A 23,634-nucleotide genomic window follows, 5' to 3' on the forward strand; every position below is an offset into this window, starting at 1 on the left:
AACTGCATATGAAAAAGATCTGACTACTCCTTTTCAACAAACAATTAGATTTAGACAAAGTGCAGTATCACAAAACTAAACGAGGGTAGCAACACAGGTTGCATCGTCAAAGTGCAAACAAGAAGGATAGACCATTATCCAACTGCTAATATAGTGAACTATGTTTAAAGAGGGATAGAGGATGTGAACTATGTTTCTAAAAGAAGGGACAGGAGGAAAAAGCCATTTGAGAATCCAGCCTGAGCTTCTATGTTTCTAAAAGTAGAGACAGAAGGAAAAGGCCATTTTAGAATCCAGCCCAAGTTTCTATGTTTCTAAAAGAATAGACAGAAGGAAAAGGCCATTTGAGAATCCAGACAGAAGGATGTGAATTACGCAAATTTACTCCATGTCAAACTGTTTCATTGATGAGGACTGCAGATGATGTCGAGTGGCCTATCGATGCTGTCCTGTAATATGGAAATCTCACCCTCACGCAGCAGTATCTCGCCTTCCTTCAGCTGTATGTCTTTGTCGAGCGATTTGATTTTCTGCTTTAATGAGGCAACATCGTTTTGCAGCACGCTAACAGTTTTCCGCAAATGCTTTGTTTCCTGCCACAAGGCATCCCTTTCATCACTTACTGATTTAAGGGTGCACCGGAGAGTGGTCAACTCCTTTGCAGATTCCTGAAAATCCTGTTGCATCTGGTTAATGCTCTCGTCTTTCTTCAAAACCTGCAAGTTGCAACCAAATATAATGTTAGTGACATGCACATGCATAATGAGATGCTCAATAAATGGGAATTTGGGACGCAGTTCTAAATATGGATCTGCTGCAGCTTTAGAATTTTGTGCATTCTTAACCAGAGGATAGAAGCACTTGCTTTCTGCTCATTCATTAACTGAAGCAACAAACAAGATTTGTTAAGAAGTATGTACATAAAGCAATAGCTGAGACCAACTTCAGAGGGATTAGAGCAGAGTGTAGCTCTAAAACATTTTACCATTCATCGTTAGAGATAATACATGACAAGTATGGGTTTGCTAAAGTTATGAATAGCTACACCACCGCCAGCTGAATTTGGATCTCTTTTTTGTGCAATGAGGCAAAAGATTTGCCATTTTCATTGAATACGATGAAGAGAGTTGCCCGGTTAATTAGAGGAAACCGGGCGAAAACCTAGATACAAACCCCCAAGGGGCAAATGCGGACGACCTGGCCACAACAACACCAAACAGTCAACCGCAGCGTCGATGACATGGCAGCTCCGATTTTGCTGATGAGCTTCACAAAAGAAAGTTGCTAGCCTCGCACCGACCTAGTCCAGCGCAACATCCGGAGAGCACCGCACGCTGAAAACCATTCTCATGGAGTCATCGTTGCCGCAGCGGCCCTGCCGCCCGCAGCTCTAACTTCTCTGTCATAGCCAGAAACCAGCATGGGCACACCCATTGGCGCACCGGACCTTCGACATCAAAAGGACAAGCAGCGACTCAGCTTTTCTCACCACCATTGTCGTTGCCATAGGCGTCGCAACGCCACACCAACCTCATCGCCGGTCGGGCACCTGCCGACCGCGATGCCGTGCACGTCCAGCCTGTAGGAAGCACAAAAGGGATCAAGATCTCCAAGATGGCGCCCCCAGGAAGGAAAACGACGTTGGAGATGACACCGCCGTCTGATCCAACCAAGATCCTGACTTTAGCCCGGAGATCTTGACCCGAGAGTTGAGGATGCACAAATCACCACAGGAGAGATGAGCCTCTCTCCACCAACAACACCGCAGCCGCCGCGTTGCCCGCGCGAACTCCACGGCTGCCGACACATCAACCACTGTCCCGGGGCCGCCGCCCCGGCGTCCAACATCGCCACGCCAGGCCCGGGGACAAGAGGTCACCCCGCTGCACTATAGTCACCGCACCACACGAAGACAAGACCGTAGCAGGAAACCACCGCTGGCCGGCCGAATTCAACCACACCCGACCAGATCCGGCAGCGGCCACCCCTCCCGTCGACCACAAAGGCCCCGCGCCGCCACACCGAGCGGAGCAGGAGGCCAAGTCGGAGAGCCGCTAGCATCGAGATACAGAGCGCCACACCCACTCACTCTGACCCACTCCCATGAGGGAGACCGGAGCGTCACCAGGCCCAACCGCCGCGCCGCCCCCGCAGCCACAGCAACCGCCCATCTGCCGCCACGAAGCTGGGGCCGCGCCGCCTAGGATCCAGCACTCCGACCGTGCCTTCACGGGATGGGGGAGCCCCGCCGCCGCCGTCCGCTGCGCGGGCTTAGCCCGGCCGCGTCATTCGGCGGCGGCGAGGGGGTGGAGAGGAGGAAAAGAATTATATGAGACCAGGTCTCACGGGCTAGCATGTGAGACCCATCCTGATGGATGACACGTGGCATTTACAAATCACAAAGCATCTACCCCACCCCTCACTTGAAATCGGGGGGGGGGGGGAGATTAGATGCTTTAGATTTGTGAATGCCACATGTCATCCATCAGGGTGGGTCTCACCTGCTAGCCCGTGAGACCTGGTTGTTGGAAATATGCCCTAGAGGCAATAATAAAAGCATTATTATTATATTTCCTTGTTCATGATAATTGTCTTTATTCATGCTATAATTGTATTATCCGGAAATCGTAATACATGTGTGAATAATAGACACCAACATGTCCCTAGTAAGCCTCTAGTTGACTAGCTCGTTGATCAACAAATAGTCATGGTTTCCTGACTATGGACATTGGATGTCATTGATAACGAGATCACATCATTAGGAGAATGATGTGATGGATAAGACCCAATCCTAAACATAGCACAAGATCGTATAGTTCGTTTGCTAGAGTTTTCCAATGTCAAGTATCTTTTCCTTAGACCATGAGATCGTGTAACTCCCGAATACCATAGGAGTGCTTTGGGTGTACCAAACGTCACAACGTAACTAGGTGACTATAAAGGTATACTACGGGTATCTCCGAAAGTGTCTGTTGGGTTGACACGGATCAAGACTGGGATTTGTCACTCCGTATGACGGAGAGGTATCACTGGGCCCACTCGGTAATGCATCATCATAATGAGCTCAAAGTGACCAAGTGTCTGGTCATGGGATCATGCATTACGGTATGAGTAAAGTGACTTGCCGGTAACGAGATTGAACGAGGTATTGGGATACCGACGATCAGATCTCGGGCAAGTAACATACCGATTGATAAAGGGAATTGTATACGGGGTTGCTTGAATCCTCGACATCGTGGTTCATCCGATGAGATCATCGAGGAGCATGTGGTAGCTAACATGGGTATCCAGATCCCGCTGTTGGTTATTGACCGGAGAGCGATCTCGGTCATGTCTACATGTCTCCCGAACCCGTAGGGTCTACACACTTAAGGTTCGGTGACGCTAGGGTTGTAGGGATATGTATATGCAGTAACCCGAATGTTGTTCGGAGTCCCGGATGAGATCCCGGACGTCACGAGGAGTTCCGAAATGGTCCAGAGGTAAAGAATTATATATAGAAAGTGTTATTTCGGCCATCGGGACAAGTTTCGGGGTTACCGGTATTGTACCGGGACCACCGGAAGGGTCCCAGGGGTCCACCGGGTGGGGCCACCTATCCCGGAGGGCCCCATGGGCTGAAGTGGGAAGGGATCCAGCCCAAAGTGGGCTGGGGCGCCACTTTCCCCTAGGGCCCATGCGCCTAGGGTGGGGGAAACCCTAAAGGAAGAGTCCTAGAAGGGGAAGGCACCTCCTAGGTGCCTTGGGGAGGAGGGATTCCTCCCTTGGCCGCCGCCCCCCCTAGGAGATTGGATCTCCTAGGGCCGGCGCCCCTCCCTAGGCCCCCTATATATAGTGGGGGAAGGGAGGACCTCTCACCCTGGCCTTTGGTGCCTCCCTCTCCCTCTCCAACACCTCCTCCTCCTCCATAGTGCTTGGCGAAGCCCTGCCGGAGTACTGCAGCTCCATCACCACCACGCCGTCGTGCTGCTGTTGGAGCCATCTTCCTCAACCTCTCCTTTCCCCTTGCTGGATCAAGAAGGAGGAGACGTTACGCTGACCGTACGTGTGTTGAACGCGGAGGTGCCGTCCGTTCGGCGCTAGGATCTCCGGTGATTTGGATCACGTCGAGTATGCCTTCCTCATCCCCGTTCTTTGAACGCTTCCGCGCGTGATCTACAAAGGTATGTAGATGCAATCCGATCACTTGTTACTAGATGAACTCCTAGATGGATCTTGGTGAAACCGTAAGAAAATTTTTGTTTTCTGCAACATTCACCAACAGTGGCATCATGAGCTAGGTCTATGCGTAGTTCTCTTGCACGAGTAGAACACAATTTGTTGTGGGCGTTGATGTTGTCAACTTTCTTGCCGCTACTAGTCTTATCTTGCTTCAACGGTATTGTGGGATGAAGCGGCCTGGACCAACCTTACACGTACGCTTACGTGAGACCGGTTCCACCGACTAACATGCACAAGTTGCATAAGGTGGCTGGCGGGTGTCTGTCTCTCCCACTTTAGTTGGAGTGGATTCGATGAAAAGGGTCCTTATGAAGGGTAAATAGAAGTTGACAAATCACGTTGTGGCTTTCACGTAGGTAAGAAAACGTTCTTGCTAGAACCCTGTTTCAGCCACGTAAAACTTGCGAACAACAATTAGAGGACGTCTAACTTGTTTTTGCAGCAAGTGCTTTGTGATATGATATGGCCAAAGTTGTGATGAATGATGAATGATATATATGTGATGTATGAGATGTTCATGCTATTGTAATAGGAATCACGACTTGCATGTCAATGAGTATGACAACCGGCAGGAGCCATAGGAGTTGTCTTTATTTTTGTATGACCTGCGTGTCATTGAGAAACGCCATGTAAATTACTTTACTTTATTGCTAAACGCGTTAGCCATAGTGGTAGAAGTAATAGTTGGCGAGCAACTTCATGGAGACACAATGATGGAGATCATGATGATGGAGATCATGGTGTCATGTCGGTGACAAGATGATCATGGAGCCCCAAGATGGAGATCAAAGGAGCTATGTGATATTGGCCATATCATGTCACTATTATTATTTGATTGCATGTGATGTTTATCATGTTTTTGCATCTTGTTTACTTAGAACGACGATAGTAAATAAGATGATCCCTCATAATAATTTCAAGAAAGTGTTCCCCCTAACTGTGCACCGTTGCGACAGTTCGTTATTTCGAAGCACCACGTGATGATCAGGTGTGATAGATTCTAACGTTCACATACAACGGGTGTAAGACAGATTTACACATGCAAACACTTAGGTTGACTTGACGAGCCTAGCATGTACATACATGGCCTCGGAACACAGAAGACCGAAAGGTCGAGCATGAGTCGTATAGAAGATACGATCAACATGAAGATGTTCACCGATGTTGACTAGTCCGTCTCACGTGATGATCGGACACGGCCTAGTTAACTCGGATCATGTTATACATAGATTATAGGAGGGATGTCTATCTAAGTGGGAGTTCATTGAATAATTTGATTAGATGAACTTAATTATCATGAACTTAGTCTAAATATTTTACAATATGTCTTGTAGATCAAATGGCCAACGTAGTCCTCAACTTCAACGCGTTTCTAGAGAAAACCAAGTTGAAAGACGATGGCAGCAACTACACAGACTGGGTCCGGAACCTGAGGATCATCCTCATAGCTGCCAAGAAAGATTATGTCCTACAAGCACCGCTAGGTGACGCACCTGTTCTCCCTGCAGAACAAGACGTTATGAACGCTTGGCAGGCACGTACCGATGACTACTCCCTCGTTCAGTGCGGCATGCTTTGCAGCTTAGAGCCGGGGCTCCAAAAGCGTTTTGAGAGACACGGAGCATATGAGATGTTCGAAGAGCTGAAAATGGTTTTCCAAGCTCATGCCCGGGTCAAGAGATATCAAGTCTCCGACAAGTTCTTCAGCTGTAAGATGGAGGAAAACAGTTCTGTCAGTGAGCACATACTCACTATGTCTGGGTTACATAACCGCTAGGTGACGCACCTGTTCTCCCTGCAGAACAAGACGTTATGAACGCTTGGCAGGCACGTACCGATGACTACTCCCTCGTTCAGTGCGGCATGCTTTACAGCTTAGAGCCGGGGCTCCAAAAGCGTTTTGAGAGACACGGAGCATATGAGATGTTCGAAGAGCTGAAAATGGTTTTCCAAGCTCATGCCCGGGTCAAGAGATATCAAGTCTCCGACAAGTTCTTCAGCTGTAAGATGGAGGAAAACAGTTCTGTCAGTGAGCACATACTCACTATGTCTGGGTTACATAACCACTTGACTCAGCTGAGAGTTAATCTCCCGGATGACGCGGTCATTGACAGAATCCTTCAGTCGCTTCCACCGAGCTACAAGAGCTTTGTGATGAACTTCAATATGCAGGGGATGGAAAAGACCATTCCTGAAGTATTTGCAATGCTGAAATCAGCAGAGGTAGAAGTCAAAAAGGAACATCAAGTGTTGATGGTGAATAAAACCACTAAGTTCAAGAAAGGCAAGGGTAAGAAAACCTTCAAGAAGGACGGCAAGGGAGTTGCCGCGCCCGGCAAGCAAGCTGCCGGGAAGAAGCCAAAGAATGGACCCAAGCCCGAGACTGAGTGCTTTTATTGCAAGGAGAGTGGTCACTGGAAGCGGAACTGTCCCAAATACTTAGCGGACAAGAAGGCCGGCAAAACGAAAGGTATATGTGATATACATGTAATTGATGTGTACCTTACTAGTACTCGTAGTAGCTCCTGGTTATTTGATACCGGTGCAGTTGCTCACATTTGTAACTCAAAGCAGGAGCTGCGGAATAAGCGGAGACTGGCGAAGGACAAGGTGACGATGCGCGTCGGGAATGGTTCCAAGGTCGATGTGATCACCGTCGGCACGCTGCCTCTTCATTTACCTACGGGATTAGTTTTAAACCTCAATAATTGTTATTTAGTACCAGCTTTGAGCATGAACATTGTATCAGGATCTCGTTTAATACGAGATGGCTACTCATTTGAATCCGAGAATAATGGTTGTTCTATTTATATGAGAGATATGTTTTATGGTCATGCTCCGATGGTGAATGGTTTATTCTTAATGAATCTCGAGCGTAATGCTACACATATTCATAGTGTGAGTATCAAGAGATGTAAGATTGATAATTATAGTCCCACATACTTGTGGCACTGCCGCCTTGGTCACATAGGTGTCAAACGCATGAAGAAGCTCCATGCTGATGGATTTTTAGAGTCTCTTGATTACGAATCATTTGACACGTGCGAACCATGCCTCATGGGTAAAATGACCAAGACTCCGTTCTCAGGAACAATGGAGCGAGCAACCAACTTATTGGAAATCATACATACTGATGTGTGCGGTCCAATGAGTGTTGAGGCTCGCGGTGGCTATCGTTATGTTCTCACCCTCACTGATGACTTGAGTAGATATGGGTATGTCTACTTACTGAAACACAAGTCTGAGACCTTTGAAAAGTTCAAAGAATTTCAGAGTGAGGTTGAGAATCAACGTGACAGGAAAATCAAGTTCCTGCGATCAGATCGTGGAGGAGAATACTTGAGTCTCGAGTTTGGCACACACTTAAGAAAATGTGAAATAGTTTCACAACTCACGCCGCCTGGAACACCTCAGCGTAATGGTGTGTCCGAACGTCGTAATCACACTCTATTAGATATGGTGCGATCTATGATGTCTCTTACCGACTTACCTCTATCTTTTTGGGGCTATGCTTTAGAGACTACCGCATTCACTTTAAATAGGGCTCCGTCGAAATCCGTTGAGACGACACCGTATGAATTATGGTTTGGGAAGAAACCTAAGCTGTCGTTTCTAAAAGTTTGGGGATGCGATGCTTATGTCAAGAAACTTCAACCTGAAAAGCTCGAACCCAAGTCGGAAAAATGCGTCTTCATAGGATACCCTAAAGAAACTATTGGGTATACCTTCTACCTCAGATCCGAAGGAAGATCTTTGTTGCCAAGAATGGATCCTTTCTAGAGAAAGAGTTTCTCTCGAAAGAAGTAAGTGGGAGGAAAGTAGAACTTGATGAAGTATTACCTTTTGAACCGGAAAATGACGCAACTTAAGAAAATGTTCCTGAGGTGCCTGCACCGACCAGAGAGAAAGTTAATGATGATGATCAAGATACTTATGATCAAGCTCCTACTGAAATTCGAAGGCGCAACCCTGTCTTGGAAATCATGTTGTTAGACAACGGTGAACCTTCGAACTATGAAGAAGCGATGGCGGGCCCGGATTCCGACAAATGGCTAGAAGCCATGAAATCCGAGATAGGATTCATGTATGAAAACGAAGTATGGACTTTGACTGACTTGCCCGTTGAGCGGCGAGCCATAGAAAATAAATGGATCTTTAAGAAGAAGACAAACGCGGATGGTAATGTGACCATCTATAAAGCTCGGCTTGTCGCTAAGGGTTATCGACAAGTTCAAGGGGTTGACTACGATGAGACTTTCTCACCGGTAGCGAAGCTAAAGTCCGTCCGAATCATGTTAGCAATTGCCGCATTCTATGATTATGAGATATGGCAAATGGACGTCAAAACGACATTCCTTAATGGTTTCCTTAAGGAAGAATTGTATATGATGCAGCCGGAAGGTTTTGTCGATCCTAAGAATGCTGACAAGGTATGCAAGCTCCAACGCTCGATTTATGGGCTGGTGCAAGCATCTCGGAGTTGGAACATTCGCTTTGATGAGATGATCAAAGCGTTTGGGTTTACGCAGACTTATGGAGAAGCCTGCGTTTACAAGAAAGTGAGTGGGAGCTCTGTAGCATTTCTCATATTATATGTAGATGACATACTTTTGATGGGAAATGATATAGAACTCTTGGACAACATTAAGGCCTGCTTGAATAAGAGTTTTTCAATGAAGGACCTTGGAGAAGCTGCATATATATTAGGCATCAAGATCTATAGAGATAGATCAAGACGCCTCATAGGTCTTTCACAAAGCACATACCTTGATAAGATATTGAAGAAATTCAATATGGATCAGTCTAAGAAGGGGTTCTTGCCTGTGTTACAAGGTGTGAAATTGAGCTCAGCTCAATGTCCGACCACGGCAGAAGATATAGAAGAGATGAGTGTCATCCCCTATGCCTCAGCCATAGGTTCTATTATGTATGCCATGCTGTGTACCAGACCTGATGTAAACCTTGCCGTAAGTTTGGTAGGTAGGTACCAAAGTAATCCCGGCAAGGAACACTGGACAGCGGTCAAGAATATCCTGAAGTACCTGAAAAGGACTAAGGAAATGTTTCTCGTCTATGAGGTGACGAAGAGCTCGTCGTAAAGGGTTACATCGACGCTAGCTTCGACACAAATCTGGATGACTCAAAGTCACAAACTGGATACGTGTATATTTTGAATGATGGGGCAGTAAGCTGGTGCAGTTGCAAGCAAAGCGTCGTGGCGGGATCTACATGTGAAGCGGAGTACATGGCAGCCTCTGAGGCAGCGCATGAAGCAATTTGGGTGAAGGAGTTCATCACCGACCTAGGAGTCATACCCAATGCGTCGGGGCCGATCAAGCTCTTCTGTGACAACACTGGAGCTATTGCACTTGCCAAGGAGCCCAGGTTTCACAAGAAGACAAGGCACATCAAGCGTCGCTTCAACTCCATTCGTGAAAATGTTCAAGATGGAGACATAGATATTTGTAAAGTACATACGGACCAGAATGTAGCAGATCCGTTGACTAAACCTCTCCCTAGAGCAAAACATGATCAACACCAGAATTCCATGGGTGTTCGATTCATCACAATGTAACTAGATTATTAACTCTAGTGCAAGTGGGAGACTGTTGGAAATATGCCCTAGAGGCAATAATAAAAGCATTATTATTATATTTCCTTGTTCATGATAATTGTCTTTATTCATGCTATAATTGTATTATCCGGAAATCGTAATACATGTGTGAATAATAGACACCAACATGTCCCTAGTAAGCCTCTAGTTGACTAGCTCGTTGATCAACAGATAGTCATGGTTTCCTGACTATGGACATTGGATGTCATTGATAACGAGATCACATCATTAGAAGAATAATGTGATGAACAAGACCCAATCCTAAACATAGCACAAGATCGTATAGTTCGTTTCCTTAGACCATGAGATCGTGTAACTCCCGGATACCGTAGGAGTGCTTTGGGTGTACCAAACGTCACAACGTAACTGGGTGACTATAAAGGTATACTACGGGTATCTCCGAAAGTGTCTGTTGGGTTGACACGGATCAAGACTGGAATTTGTCACTCCGTATGACGGAGAGGTATCACTGGGCCCACTCGGTAATGCATCATCATAATGAGCTCAAAGTGACCAAGTGTCTGGTCACGGGATCATGCATTACGATACGAGTAAAGTGACTTGTCGGTAACGGATTGAACGAGGTATTGGGATACCGACGATCAGATCTCGGGCAAGTAACATACCGATTGACAAAGGGAATTGTATACGGGGTTGCTTGAATCCTCGACATCGTGGTTCATCCGATGAGATCATCGAGGAGCATGTGGGAGCCAACATGGGTATCCAGATCCCGCTGTTGGTTATTGACCGGAGAGCGATCTCGGTCATGTCTACATGTCTCCCGAACCCGTAGGGTCTACACACTTAAGGTTCGGTGACGCTAGGGTTGTAGGGATATGTATATGCAGTAACCCGAATGTTGTTCGGAGTCCCGGATGAGATCCCGGATGTCACGAGGAGTTCCGGAATGGTCCGGAGGTAAAGAATTATATATAGAAAGTGCTATTTCGGCCATCGGGACAAGTTTCGGGGTTACCGGTATTGTACCGGGACCACCGGAAGGGTCCCGGGGGTCCACCGGGTGGGGCCACCTATCCCGGAGGGCGCCATGGGCTGAAGTGGGAAGGGATCCAGCCCAAAGTGGGCTGGGGCGCCACTTTCCCCTAGGGCCCATGCGCCTAGGGTGGGGGAAACCCTAAAGGAAGAGTCCTAGAAGGGGAAGGCACCTCCTAGGTGCCTTGGGGAGGAGGGATTCCTCCTTGACCGCCCCCCCCCCCCCTAGGAGATTGGATCTCCTAGGGCCGGCGCCCCTCCCTAGGCCCCCTATATATAGTGGGGGAAGGGAGGACCTCTCACCCTGGCCTTTGGTGCCTCCCTCTCCTTCTCCAACACCTCCTCCTCCTCCATAGTGCTTGGCGAAGCCCTGCCGGAGTACTGCAGCTCCATCACCACCACGCCGTCGTGCTGCTGTTGGAGCCATCTTCCTCAATCTCTCCTTCCCCCTTGCTGGATCAAGAAGGAGGAGACGTTACGCTGACCGTACGTGTGTTGAACGCGGAGGTGCCGTCCGTTCGGCGCTAGGATCTCCGGTGATTTGGATCACGTCGAGTACGCCTTCCTCATCCCCGTTCTTTGAACGTTTCCGCGCGTGATCTACAAAGGTATGTAGATGCAATCCGATCACTCGTTGCTAGATGAACTCCTAGATGGATCTTGGTAAAACCGTAGGAAAATTTTTGTTTTCTGCAACGTTCTCCAACACTGGTCTCATATAATTTTTTTCCTGGAGAGGAGGGGTGGTGGGCAGGAGGGGGGCGGGGGGGGGGGGGGGGGGGGCTGTGGTCTATTGAATTTGGATGTTATTCTACGCCACTCAAGATATGAGCCAACTTAATCTCGGTAATAGCTTTTTAGTGGAAAATCTCAGTAATGGCTTAATAGTGCCACGGATAGCAAACATGCATGTCATCCTTTTTGGTATCTGAATATGCACGTGGACCTTGCACCAATAACTTATGAACAAACAACATTAGCAGATGTATGGTTACCTGAAGTTCAAAGTGCTTGAACTTGTGGATTGCGCGACATAATTCATCCTGAGCTCTACGGATCTCATTTTCCATGGCATCTTGGGTCCGGACAAAAGATGCTACATCTGCCTGCAATTGTTCAATGTCCAGTTCCCTTGACAATAGCTTCTCCTTCAATACTCTGTTGAGTAAAGCTTCTTCTTTCAGCTTAATTTCGAAGTCATCCTACATCGCCGAAAACAAAATAAGAAAGCTTGGTTAGATTTCTGCTTCTGCTACTAGCTTCAGCTGGCCATGCCAACATAAATATAATTCGGTATTTTAATGTTATAGAGTACTTCTTTCAGTAACTTGGCTTCATAATATATTTGTAATTTTGTATTATATAAATTAACATATTTTTCTTGAGCACATTTCATGGTAACACAAATTTTACTATATAAGTTCTAAAAGAATGTTGCTAGCTTCATGTTATTCTCGAATGCAAAATGATAAACCACTGAACAACATACACTTTACTCAAGTACAGCAATATACAGAGCAGATTTCATACCCTATATAATGTATCATGTCTCACAGGAACACCCACTGTGCTGTCTTCTTCGTTGTGCTTTTCAACCAACACGGACTTAACTTTTCTCAGGCTAAGGGCTAAATTATCCATTCCTTGTCTTATGTTCTGGTACTTCAAAGTGTATTCAATGGCTGCTAGTGCATCAATACTGCCAATATTCTCACTCTTGGATTTCATGACGTCCAACAACTTGCCACAAAGACAACTACTATCTTCAAGTAATGATAAGCCTTGCATCTGCAAGTTGTCCACTCTAGCATGAAGTTCGAGGTCAAGACGAAGCGTGGATAAACTTAATCCATTCCCACTACTTTCTAGACGATTTAAAATCCCTATGTTCTCTTGCTGAAGAGACTCTACTTCAAGGTTACAGGACTGAATTTCTTTTCTCAGCTTTTGCTCAACTCCAGCAAGTCTCAAAAGTTCCATTTGCGTCCTTGTGATGCTTTCGCTACTTCCGGCAGATCTCTTTTCTAATTCAGCACTAAATCCTTGTCTCAGCCCATTTATTGTTTTCTCCTGCTCATTAGATTCCCTTTGTAATCTTGCAATCACCTTGTGTAGTGCCCTACTGTTATCTTCCTTGGATTTTAAGCATTCTTGGATTTGGTCCCTTTCTTCTGCAGCTTTTGTAAAGCTATCATGCAACTCTACTGAGGATCTGTAAAGACTGGTGTGCTCACCTTTAACTTTCTCCAGCTCATTATTCAGTTGTTTGTTTTGCAGTTCCAAACTTGTAATCCTGTTAGAAACTTCAACTCGATTTGATTCAAGCAAATTAACTTCTCTCTGAAATGACACATTCTGCTCTGCTAGCTCCATTACTCTATCCCGTAGTCTCTGTTCTTCGGCTTGAAATCTTGCTAGCCTGGCTGACCAATCATTTGACCTTCTATCAAGCTCCCGTTCCAAGGTAGTTTGCACATCAGTCTTCTCATTCTCCAGCCTTCTAGTTCTAGAGTCTAATTCTACCCTAGACCGGTTATATTGTTCTTTGGCTGCAAACCTTTCTGTAAGACGCGCCTTAATCTGTGAAGATAGTTCGAGCGCCAGTTGCTTTCTATCTTCAATCAAGCTGAGAACCAGCTGCATAATGTCAGTTGAGTTCAATCTCTTATCCCTGAGCATGTTAAGCTCGCTCATTTCTTCAGAAGGAACCATAAAGCATGCATCCAATTCTTTAGTTCTTCTAAGCAACTTATCATCAGTGTCTTGTTCCAAGTTCTTGTCATGAAAACCACAAGACCCATCATGATGATAAGTATCGGCAGCAGAGCATCTTGAGGTTGCCCCGAAAAGAGGATTCACTGAAAATCCATAGAAGCATTGAGGTTGTAGATCTCGTGAGTCCTCGTAGATATCTTCCAGTGTAGTCACGCTATGTGATTTGCACTCCTCTGAGTGAGAAAAATTATCAGAAGATCCTTCAAATAGACTAGTGTCATTTCCATCTGAATCACACATAGATCCCACCTTCAAGGTGCCCATTGCCTCTTCCTGAGCAAGTTGATGGTGGTAGGTTAGGGGTAAAGTTCCATCCTCCAAATCTTGCAAAGTCTTGTCTATGTTTGAGTAGTTCTCATATATTTCTTTGCAAGATTTTGGTGAAGATGGAGCTGTAGAATGAGGTCGAGGTGGTCTTCCACATCCCGAATGAGGAGCTGCAGTTCTGACGGGGAATTTCTGCTTATGTTTCTCATTTAATATGTTTGCTTCTTGCTCCCCATCAATGTACAGATCTACCACTCCATTTTTGTCCAGTAAATTGGTCAACCTGGCAGGTCTGCATTTCAATGCAACAGGAGAGCTAAGAGGAGAGTGTCCTGTTGATGAGCATGAGTAGCATCTTGAACGTGGTGAATCAGTTTCCTGTACGCCATGTGCTTTTGGAACCTTTATCATGCATTCCTCTACATTAGGATGTCTTTCTGGTGACCATGTGTAGCACCTGCAGACAGTAACCTCTATCATTAACATTTTCTACAAAACATGCTCCAAAGAATAACATTCAGGTTTTATTCAAGTATAACGCGCACAATTATGTCATGGCTATAAGTAACAGAGATCGTCTACAACAATGTTATGGTATGTCCAACGGGAATTTAATTCAAAGAATGAGCTGGTGGCTGCAGATTATGACAATGCTAACTGTGGTATTTCTGTAGAGAAAATTCTCAAGACGTTTCTTGAAAAAAAAATCTCAAGAGGGGCATGTTAGTGGTTCACATGAGCAATCGTTTGGTGTGTTAAAGATGAACTTCCAATTGAACCTAAACTTTGCTACAGTACAACTTATGACACACAGCCGCTAGCATCTACTCCTATACTATCAGATTTCAATTTGCTTTTGATTACATTGAATTGGAAGTACAACATTATACCACTTATAATTATATTGCTAGCATTTGATCGATGGCGTTTCCAAATTGTTTGCGAATAGGGAGTGGCAATTGATGTTGGTGCAGTTCGACCCACTTACTCAATATCAGAAACATGACGAGGCACGTCAGAATTATTAAACCATGGGATATCGCCTGAAAATCTCATTGCCCTTTCATCCAAGGAACGATCAATTGCCGAGGATGTGAACGACAGGCATCTCCTGAGCTGCGGATTGGGCGATTCCTCGCTCCTCAAATTTCCATGCCTCCTTCTTGACCTGAGTGCCCTAGTATCAGGGGAATGGGACGCACCATTAGTCCCACCCTCATCCAATTTGCTTTCACTCCTTTTATCATGCGCTGGAGCTGGTTTGTCGGCATTGCTTGTGAACGAGCGGAATGGAAAGAACCTTCTCATCTCCTGAAATGTCCAGTAATCTGCTGCATGGGGCAATGTTACGGCCCAAAAAGATAATAGATTGTACCGAAACATAGCAATGATGATGATAATAGTAAAAGCTTGGATCATAGCTGTTCGAAATGATTTGCAAGCTGAGTGGTGCATTAGACAAGTCAACATGACTGCCAATTAAACTGTATTAAAAACTGGATGGGCACAAATCTAGGAGAAAGCAAACGAATCACAATTTTTTTTAAAAAAAAATGGAAACGTCCCCCCACTGGTAAATTTTGGTTTAGAAAATCCTTCAAACAGGTTCCAGGCAGAGATTTTGATGGGCAAGGAAACACAAAAATGTATACACAAGAACCGGGAGAGAATAACAGAACCGAAAGTAGCCTTGACAAATTTGAGACTGACTAAACTTAGCGGCAAACTGAACATAAAACCTGGTCTCGAAATTTTGTTCAAGGAAAGCTAGAAGCCAAAACTGTAAGTGACGGTCTTCTTGGACTGTATGGTTTGGTTCATATTAGCTCATCAAAATCGGGCGGCAAAGCCTTCCGTCCAAAAAATTTGGTAGTTCGCCAATCGCCGGACACTGCATTTTTCTGTGTGCTAGGATCAAAACAAGGACATGAGATCATGGAGTATTATACTAACGTCCAGTCAAGTCACTCGCTCTGCATCCGTACAAGTAATCATGCCACCAGATCCGCAGCAGTTCAACACCAAACAGTATAAATTGAACAAATCAATTCAATAAGCAATAACCACTGAACAGCAAACAGACATTGAGAACAGCCAATGACAACGGAAAGTTACAGTGCACGGCTGCGTTTGTGGTGGAAATTCGGTAATCATATTGAAATAAGTACTAAGCATGGTGGACTCGACACCTACCTGAGAGAGAGGTTGAGGATTTTTCCTATTTCGGGAGGCCGGCCGCCGTAGCGGAGCGCAGCTGCGGAGGCGGTCGGGTACGGGAGGATCGGACCGGGCAACCGGAGTAAAAACAGGTCGCAGAGGTGCCGCCGGGGAGGTACGGGGCCGGTGGATGCGGAGCGCGGCCACGTTGTCGCCGTCCACCGGAGAAGAGCAGCAGAGCACACGAGACGAGTGCGCTAGCCTAGCAACCGTCGGGATGGTGGGATTGGACTGGCAATGAATCGTAGTAATTGCAAAATTGCATTAGTCCGGTTTCGAAGTGAAGAATGGGAGACGAGAATCCTGTGGGGAGGCGGAATTTTAGGGATTTGAAACGGGGGAGCGGAGGCCGGAGGTGGAAATCGTGGGGGGTCGGCGGCGGCCAAAATCCGAAGTTGTGGCGCCGTGGTGGGGCTCGCGGAAGAAGGCCGTTGGCCGTTTGGTCTGCTCCTTTATCTGGGCCCCGGATTTAAAACGGTAAGTCGATCACCGCCGCTCATCCGGCGACACATTTTTTTTAAGAAACATGCCAGTAGTTCTGCCTTTTCATATTAGAAGAGGAAAAGGAACCAAGGTTCCAGGTGTTGTACAGAGCGGCCAAAGCCTACACTCACACTCTTAAAGAAAAATACAACTCTCGAAACCAAAAGAAAAGGAAATAAAGGCGCTAAACAGTAGCCTCCTTGAACATTGCTATTTCATCTCTAGCCATAGCAGCAACAGTCTCGGGGGAGCATCTCTTCCCTTTAAAAGTCTGTCTATTTCTCTCTTTCCAAAGATTCCAAGCGACGTATACAGCCGAGGTGATCTGCATGCGCCTAGTTGGATTGCTGCGCAGCTTCCAGACCTTCCTCCACCAGCCCTTGATCGTCATTGAGGTTGGGGTCACTTTGCAGGAAGGAAAACCAAACCTCCCGGGCAAAAGGGCAAGTCAAAGTAAGATGAGCAGCCGATTCGATGATCTGATCGCAGAACGTGCACTTCTCGTTGTGTGGCCATCCCCTCGTCGCAAGCCGATCCGCTGTCCAGATTTTGTTTTGGAGTAGTAACCAAAGGTGAAATTTGATCTTCGGCTCGGCCTTGCTCTTCCAAACAGCGTGTAGTTGCGGTTCCGCAATGCGGCCCAAGAACTAAGCCTTGTAGGCGGAGGCAGCGGAGTAGTAGCCGTCAGCAGAGAACTTCCACGGAATAGAATCTGGGATATCCGAGAGCACAATGGGTTGGAGCATCTCCCACAGCCTGACAAACTGGTCGAGAAGCTCCTCAGAGGAAATCCTCTCCAGGCCCTTCATCCAGCGGCCACGGTCCAAAGCCTCCTGCACAATCAAAGTTTTCCTCCGCGTCAAACCAAATAGGCCAGGAGCAATATTGACCGGAGCCATACCATCCAACCAACGATCATGCCAGAAATGTGCGCTCTTCCCATTTCCCAGAGAGATGTTAGTGCAAGCCGAGAATAGCAACCTATCAGTGTGGTCACAAGGGATGGGAGTGCCCAGCCAAGGCCTAGGGGTGGGGCTCCATTCAAGCCAAGCCCATCGCAGCCGTAGTGCCCTACCAAAACAGACAATATTTTTTATTCCGAGGCCACCCAGATCCTTAGGGAAGCACACCCTCTTCCAGTTTACTAAACATTTGGCTCCGCTACACTCGTCATCCCCATTCCAAAGGAAGTTGTGCATAATCTTCTCCATTCTCTTTACTTTCCATCCCTTAAGCCTGCCAGCCATGCCCTCAATGAGTGGGAGGACCTCAATTCTCCTGAGCTTGCGGAAGCTAAGCGGGAGACCAAGGTAGCGACACGGAAGAGATCCCGTCGTGCCACCAAAGTCCTGAATGATATCCTATAAGTCAAAACCCTCGCATCTAACCGGGTACTACCTGCTGATATGAACAAAACTTTTTTTTGGAAAGAAAAAGTGGCGCAGTGCCAACCTTATATTTCAAAACAGGCTGGAGCCTGGGTGACAAAGTATCAGATACAAGAAGCTTGTAGGATGCACCGAGGTGCAAGGCCACAAGCAGCCTACATTATAAAGAAGAGAAGAGAGGGATAGCAGAGAGGCGTTACATCAGGAAACAAAAACTACGCGGCAAGCAAGTTGCTCCAGAACCTTAGATCTTCTTTGTCCTGTTGTTTATTAGCTCTGTTGCATCAAAGATGAATCATATTTGCAGTATGGAATCTGATGAAAGAGTCCGTCCAGGAACCGGTGTTGAAGATACGGTCGTTCCGTACATGCCAGAGAGTGATAGCACAAGCGGCAAAGGCCACAACTTTCGCTTGAACTGCAAAAGATGAGCAGCTTGCTGGACAAAGTACAGAATATTAGGTGATCGACATGCCAAAGAGGCCAGGGATAGCCTATTCCATAATGCATGTGCTGGCCCACAATGAAGTACCAAATGATGAAACCGATTCCACAGCCGTGCATATATCACAATCCGTGTACAGGGCGATCGCTGACCAATGTTTTCTTAACCATGTTGTCCTTAGTGTTGAAACGGTCCTAGAAAGCCAATCAGAGAAAAGTCTTGTGTTTAAGAGGGATCAACACCCAACTATGAAAAACGCAGTTAACTCCATGGAAGGTCAACAGCCGGTAGAAGTAGCTCGTGCTTAACTGTTTTCCCATCACAGAGGGGAATATGAACGGAACTCACGGTTCTGTATGTTGGGGAATGCAGTAATTTCAAAAAAAAATCCTACACACACGCAAGATCCATCTAGGTGACGCATAGCAATGAGAGGGGAGAGTGTTGTCCACGTACCCTCGTAGACCGTAAGCGGAAGCGTTATGACAACGCGGTTGATGTAGTCATACGTCTTCACGATCCGACTGATCCTAGTACCGAAGATGCGGCACCTCTATGATCTGCACACGTTCAGCTCGGTGATGTCCCACGAAATCTAGATCCAGCTGAGGTCGAGGGAGAGTTGCGTCAACACGACGGCGTGATGACGGTGATGATGAAGCTACCGGCGCAGGGCTTCGCCTAAGCACTGCAACGATATGACCGAGGTGGAAATCTATGGAGGGGGGCACCGCACACGGCTAAGATCAACTTTGATGTGTTCTAGGGTGCCCCCTCCCCACGTATATAAAGGAGGGAGGGGGAGGCCGGTCGGCCCTCTAGGCGCGCCAAGGGAGGAGGAGTCCTCCTCCTAGTAGGAGTAGGACTCCCCCCTTTTCCTAGTCCCACTAGGAAAAGAAGGAAGAGGGAGAAGGAGAAAGGAAAGGGGGCCCCCCCATCCAATTCGGATTGGGATTCGGGGGGGGGGGGCTCCACCTGGGTGCCTCCTCTTCTCTCCCACTAGGGCCCAATAAGGCCCATTGACTCCCCGGGGGGTTCCGGTAACCCCCCGGTACTCCGGTAAATGCTCAAACTCATCCGGAACCCTTTCGGTGTCCAAACATAGCCTTCCAATATATCGATCTTTATGTCTCGACCATTTTGAGACTCCTCGTCATGTCCATGATCACATCCGGGACTCCGAACTACCTTCGGTACATCAAAACACATAAACTCATCATACCGATCGTCATCGAACGTTAAGCGTGCGGACCCTACGGGTTCGAGAAATATGTAGACATGACCGAAACTCATCTCCGGTCAATAACCAATATCGGAACCTGGATGCTCATATTGGTTCCTACATATTCTACTAAGATCTTTATCGGTCAAACCGCATAACAACATACGGTGTTCCCTTTGTCATCGGTATGTTACTTGCCCGAGATTCGATCGTCAGTATCTCAATACCTAGTTCAATCTCGTCACCGGCAAGTCTCTTTACTCATTCCATAATGTATCGTCTCATAACTAACTCATTAGTCACATTTCTTGCAAGGCTTATAGTGATGTGCATTACCGAGAGGGCCCAGAGATACCTCTCCGATACATGGAGTGACAAATCCTAATCTTGATCTATGCTAACTCAACAAACACGATCAGAGACACCTGTAGAGCATCTTTATAGTCACCCAGTTACGTTGTGACGTTTGATAGCACACAAAGTGTTCCTTCAGTATTCGGGAGTTGCGTAATCTCAGTCATAGGAACATGTATAAGTTATGGAGAAAGCAATAGCAACAAACTAAACGGTCATCGTGCTAAGCTAACAGATGGGTCATGTCAATCACATCATTCTCTAATGATGTGATCCCGTTCATCAAATGACAACTCTTTGTCCATGGCTAGGAAACTTAACCATCTTTGATTAACGAGCTAGTCAAGTAGAGGCATACTAGTGACACTCAGTTTGTCTATGTATTCACACATGTACTAAGTTTCTGGTTAATACAATTCTAGCATGAATAATAAACATTATCATGATATAAGAAAATATAAATAACAACTTTATTATTGCCTCTAGGGCATATTTCCTTCAGTCTCCCACTTGCCCTAGAGTCAATAATCTAGATTACATTGTAATGATTCTAACACCCATGTAGTCTTGGTGCTGATCATGTTTTGCTCGTGAGAGAGGCTTAGTCAACGGGTCTGCAACATTCAGATCCGTATGTATCTTGTAAATCTCTATGTCTCCCTCCTTGACTTGATCACGGATGGAATTGAAGCGTCTCTTGATGTGCTTGATTCTCTTGTGAAATCTGGATTTCTTTGCCAAGGCAATTGCACCAGTATTGTCATAAAAGATTTTCATTGTACCCGATGCACTAGGTATGACACCTAGATTGGATATGAACTCCTTCATCTAGACTCCTTCATTTGCTGCTTCCGAAGCAGCTATGTACTCTGTTTCACACGTAGATCCCGCCACGATGTTCTGCTTAGAACTACACCAACTGACAGCTCCACCATTCAATAAAAATATGTATGCGGTTTGTGACTTAGAGTCATCCGGATCCGTGTCAAAGCTTGCATCGACGTAACCATTTACAACGAGCTCTTTGTCACCTCCATAAACGAGAAACATATCCTTAGTCCTTTTCGGGTATTTCAGGATGTTCTTGACCGCTGTCCAGTGATCCACTCCTGGATTACTTTGGTACCTCCCTGCTAAACTAATAGCAAGGCACACATCGGGTCTGGTACACAACATTGCATACATGATAGAACCTATGGCTGAAGCATAGGGAATGATTTTCATTTTCTCTGTATCTTCTGCAGTGGTCGGGCACTGAGTCTGACTCAACTTCACACCTTGTAACATAGGAAAGAACCCTTTCTTTGGTTGATCCATTTTGAACTTCTTCAAAACTTTATCAAGGTATGTGCTTTGTGAAAGTCCAATTAAGCGTCTTGATCTATCTCTATAGATCTTGATGCCCAATATATAAGCAGCTTCACCGAGGTCTTTCATTGAAAAATTCTTATTCGAGTATCCTTTTATGCTATTTAGAAATTCAGTATCATTTCTGATCAACAATATGTCATCTACATATAATATCAGAAATGCTACAGAGCTCCCACTCACTTTCTTGTAAATACAGGCTTCTCCAAAAGTCTGTATAAAACCATATGCTTTGATCACACTATCAGAGCGTATATTCCAACTCCGAGAGGCTTGCACCAGTCCATAAATGGATCGCTGGAGCTTACACACTTTGTTAGCACTTTTTGGATCGATAAAACCTTCTGGTTGCATCATATACAACTCTTCTTTAAGATGTCCATTAAGGAATGCAGTTTTGACATTCATTTGCCAAATTTCATAATCATAAAATGCGGCAATTGCTAACATGATTCGGTCGGACTTAAGCATCGCTACGGGTGAGAAGGTCTCATCGTAGTCAACTTCTTGAACTTGTCGAAAACCTTTTGCAACAAGTCGAGCTTTGTAGACAGTAACATTACCGTCAGCGTCAATCTTCTTATTGAAGATCCATTTATTCTCTATGGCTTGCCGATCATCGGGCAAGTCAACCAAAGTCCACACTTTGTTCTCATACATGGATCCCATCTCAGATTTCATGGCCTCAACCCATTTTGTGGAATCTGGGATCATCATCGCGTCCTCATAGTTCATAGGTTTGTCATGGTCAAGTAACATGACCTCCAGAACAGGATTACAGTACCACTCTGGTGTGGATCTTACTCTGGTTGACCTACGAGGTTCGGTAGTAACTTGATCAGAGGTTTCATGATCATCATCATTAGCTTCCTCACTTACTGGTGTAGGAATCACTAGAACTGATTTTTGTGATGAACGACTTTCCAATAAGGGAGCATGTACAGTTACCTCATCAAGTTCTACTTTCCTCCGACTCACTTCTTTCGAGAGAAACTCCTTCTCTAGAAAGGATTCATTCTTAGCAACGAATATCTTGCCTTTGGATCTGTGATAGAAGGTGTACCCAACAGTTTCCTTTGAGTATCCTATGAAGACACATTTCTTCGATTTGGGTTCGAGCTTATCAGGTTGAAGCTTTTTCACATAAGCATCGCAGCCCGAAACTTTAAGAAATGACAACTTGGGTTTCTTGCCAAACCACAGTTCATAAGGTGTCGTCTCAAAGGATTTTGGTGGTGTCCTATTTAACGTGAATGCAGCCGTCTCTAAAGCATAACCTCAAAACAATAGCGGTAAATCAGTAAGAGACATCATAGATCACACCATATCTAATAAAGTGCGGTTACGACGTTCGAACACACCATTATGCTGTGGTGTTCCAGGTGGTGTGAGTTGCGACACTATTCCACATTGTTTCAAATGAAGACCAAACTCAAAACTCAAATATTCACCTCCACGATCAAATCGTAAAAACTTAAGTTTCTTGTTACGATGATTTTCCACTTCACTCTGAAATTCTTTGAACTTTTCAAATGTTTCAGACTTATGTTTCATCAAGTAGATATACCCATATCTGCTTAAATCATCTGTGAAGGTAAGAAAATAACGATACCCGCCGCGAGCATCAACACTCATCGGACCGCATACATCAGTATGTATTATTTCCAATAAGTCTGTTGCTCGCTCCATTGTTCCAGAGAACGGAGTCTTAGTCATCTTGCCCATGAGGCATTGTTCGCAAGCATCAAGCGATTCATAATCAAGTGATTCCAAAAGTCCATGAGCATGGAGTTTCTTCACGCGCTTTACACCAATATGACCAAAATGGCAGTGCCACAAATAAGTTGCACTATCATTATTAAACTTATATCTTTTAGCTTCAATACTATGAACATGTGTATCACTACTATCACGATTTAGTAAAAATAGACCACTCATCAAGGGTGCATGACCATAAAAGATATTACTCATATAAATAGAACAACCATTATTCTCTGATTTAAATGAATAACCGTCACACATCAAACAAGATCCGGATATAATGTTCATGCTCAATGCTGGCACCAAATAACAACTATTTAGGTCTAAAACTAATCCCGAAGGTAGATGTAGAGATAGCGTGCCGACGGCGATCACATCGACTTTGGAACCATTTCCCACGCGCATCGTCACCTCGTCCTTAGCCAATCTTCACTTAATCCGTAGCCCATGTTTCGAGTTGCAAATATTAGCAACAGAACCAGTATCAAATACCCAGGCGCTACTGCGATCATTAGTAAGGTAC

At 45.6% G+C, this 23,634-nt stretch overlaps 1 pseudogene; it reads right to left on the reverse strand.

Annotated features, from left to right (window-relative positions):
* Positions 1–23: 23 nt before the first annotated feature.
* Positions 24–16,514, reverse strand: LOC123085729 (paramyosin-like; annotated as a pseudogene).
* Between the last annotated feature and the right edge of the window lie 7,120 nt (positions 16,515–23,634).

Source organism: Triticum aestivum, chromosome 4A (assembly GCF_018294505.1).
Source record: "Triticum aestivum cultivar Chinese Spring chromosome 4A, IWGSC CS RefSeq v2.1, whole genome shotgun sequence".
In the NCBI taxonomy this organism is placed as follows: Eukaryota; Viridiplantae; Streptophyta; class Magnoliopsida; order Poales; family Poaceae; genus Triticum; species Triticum aestivum.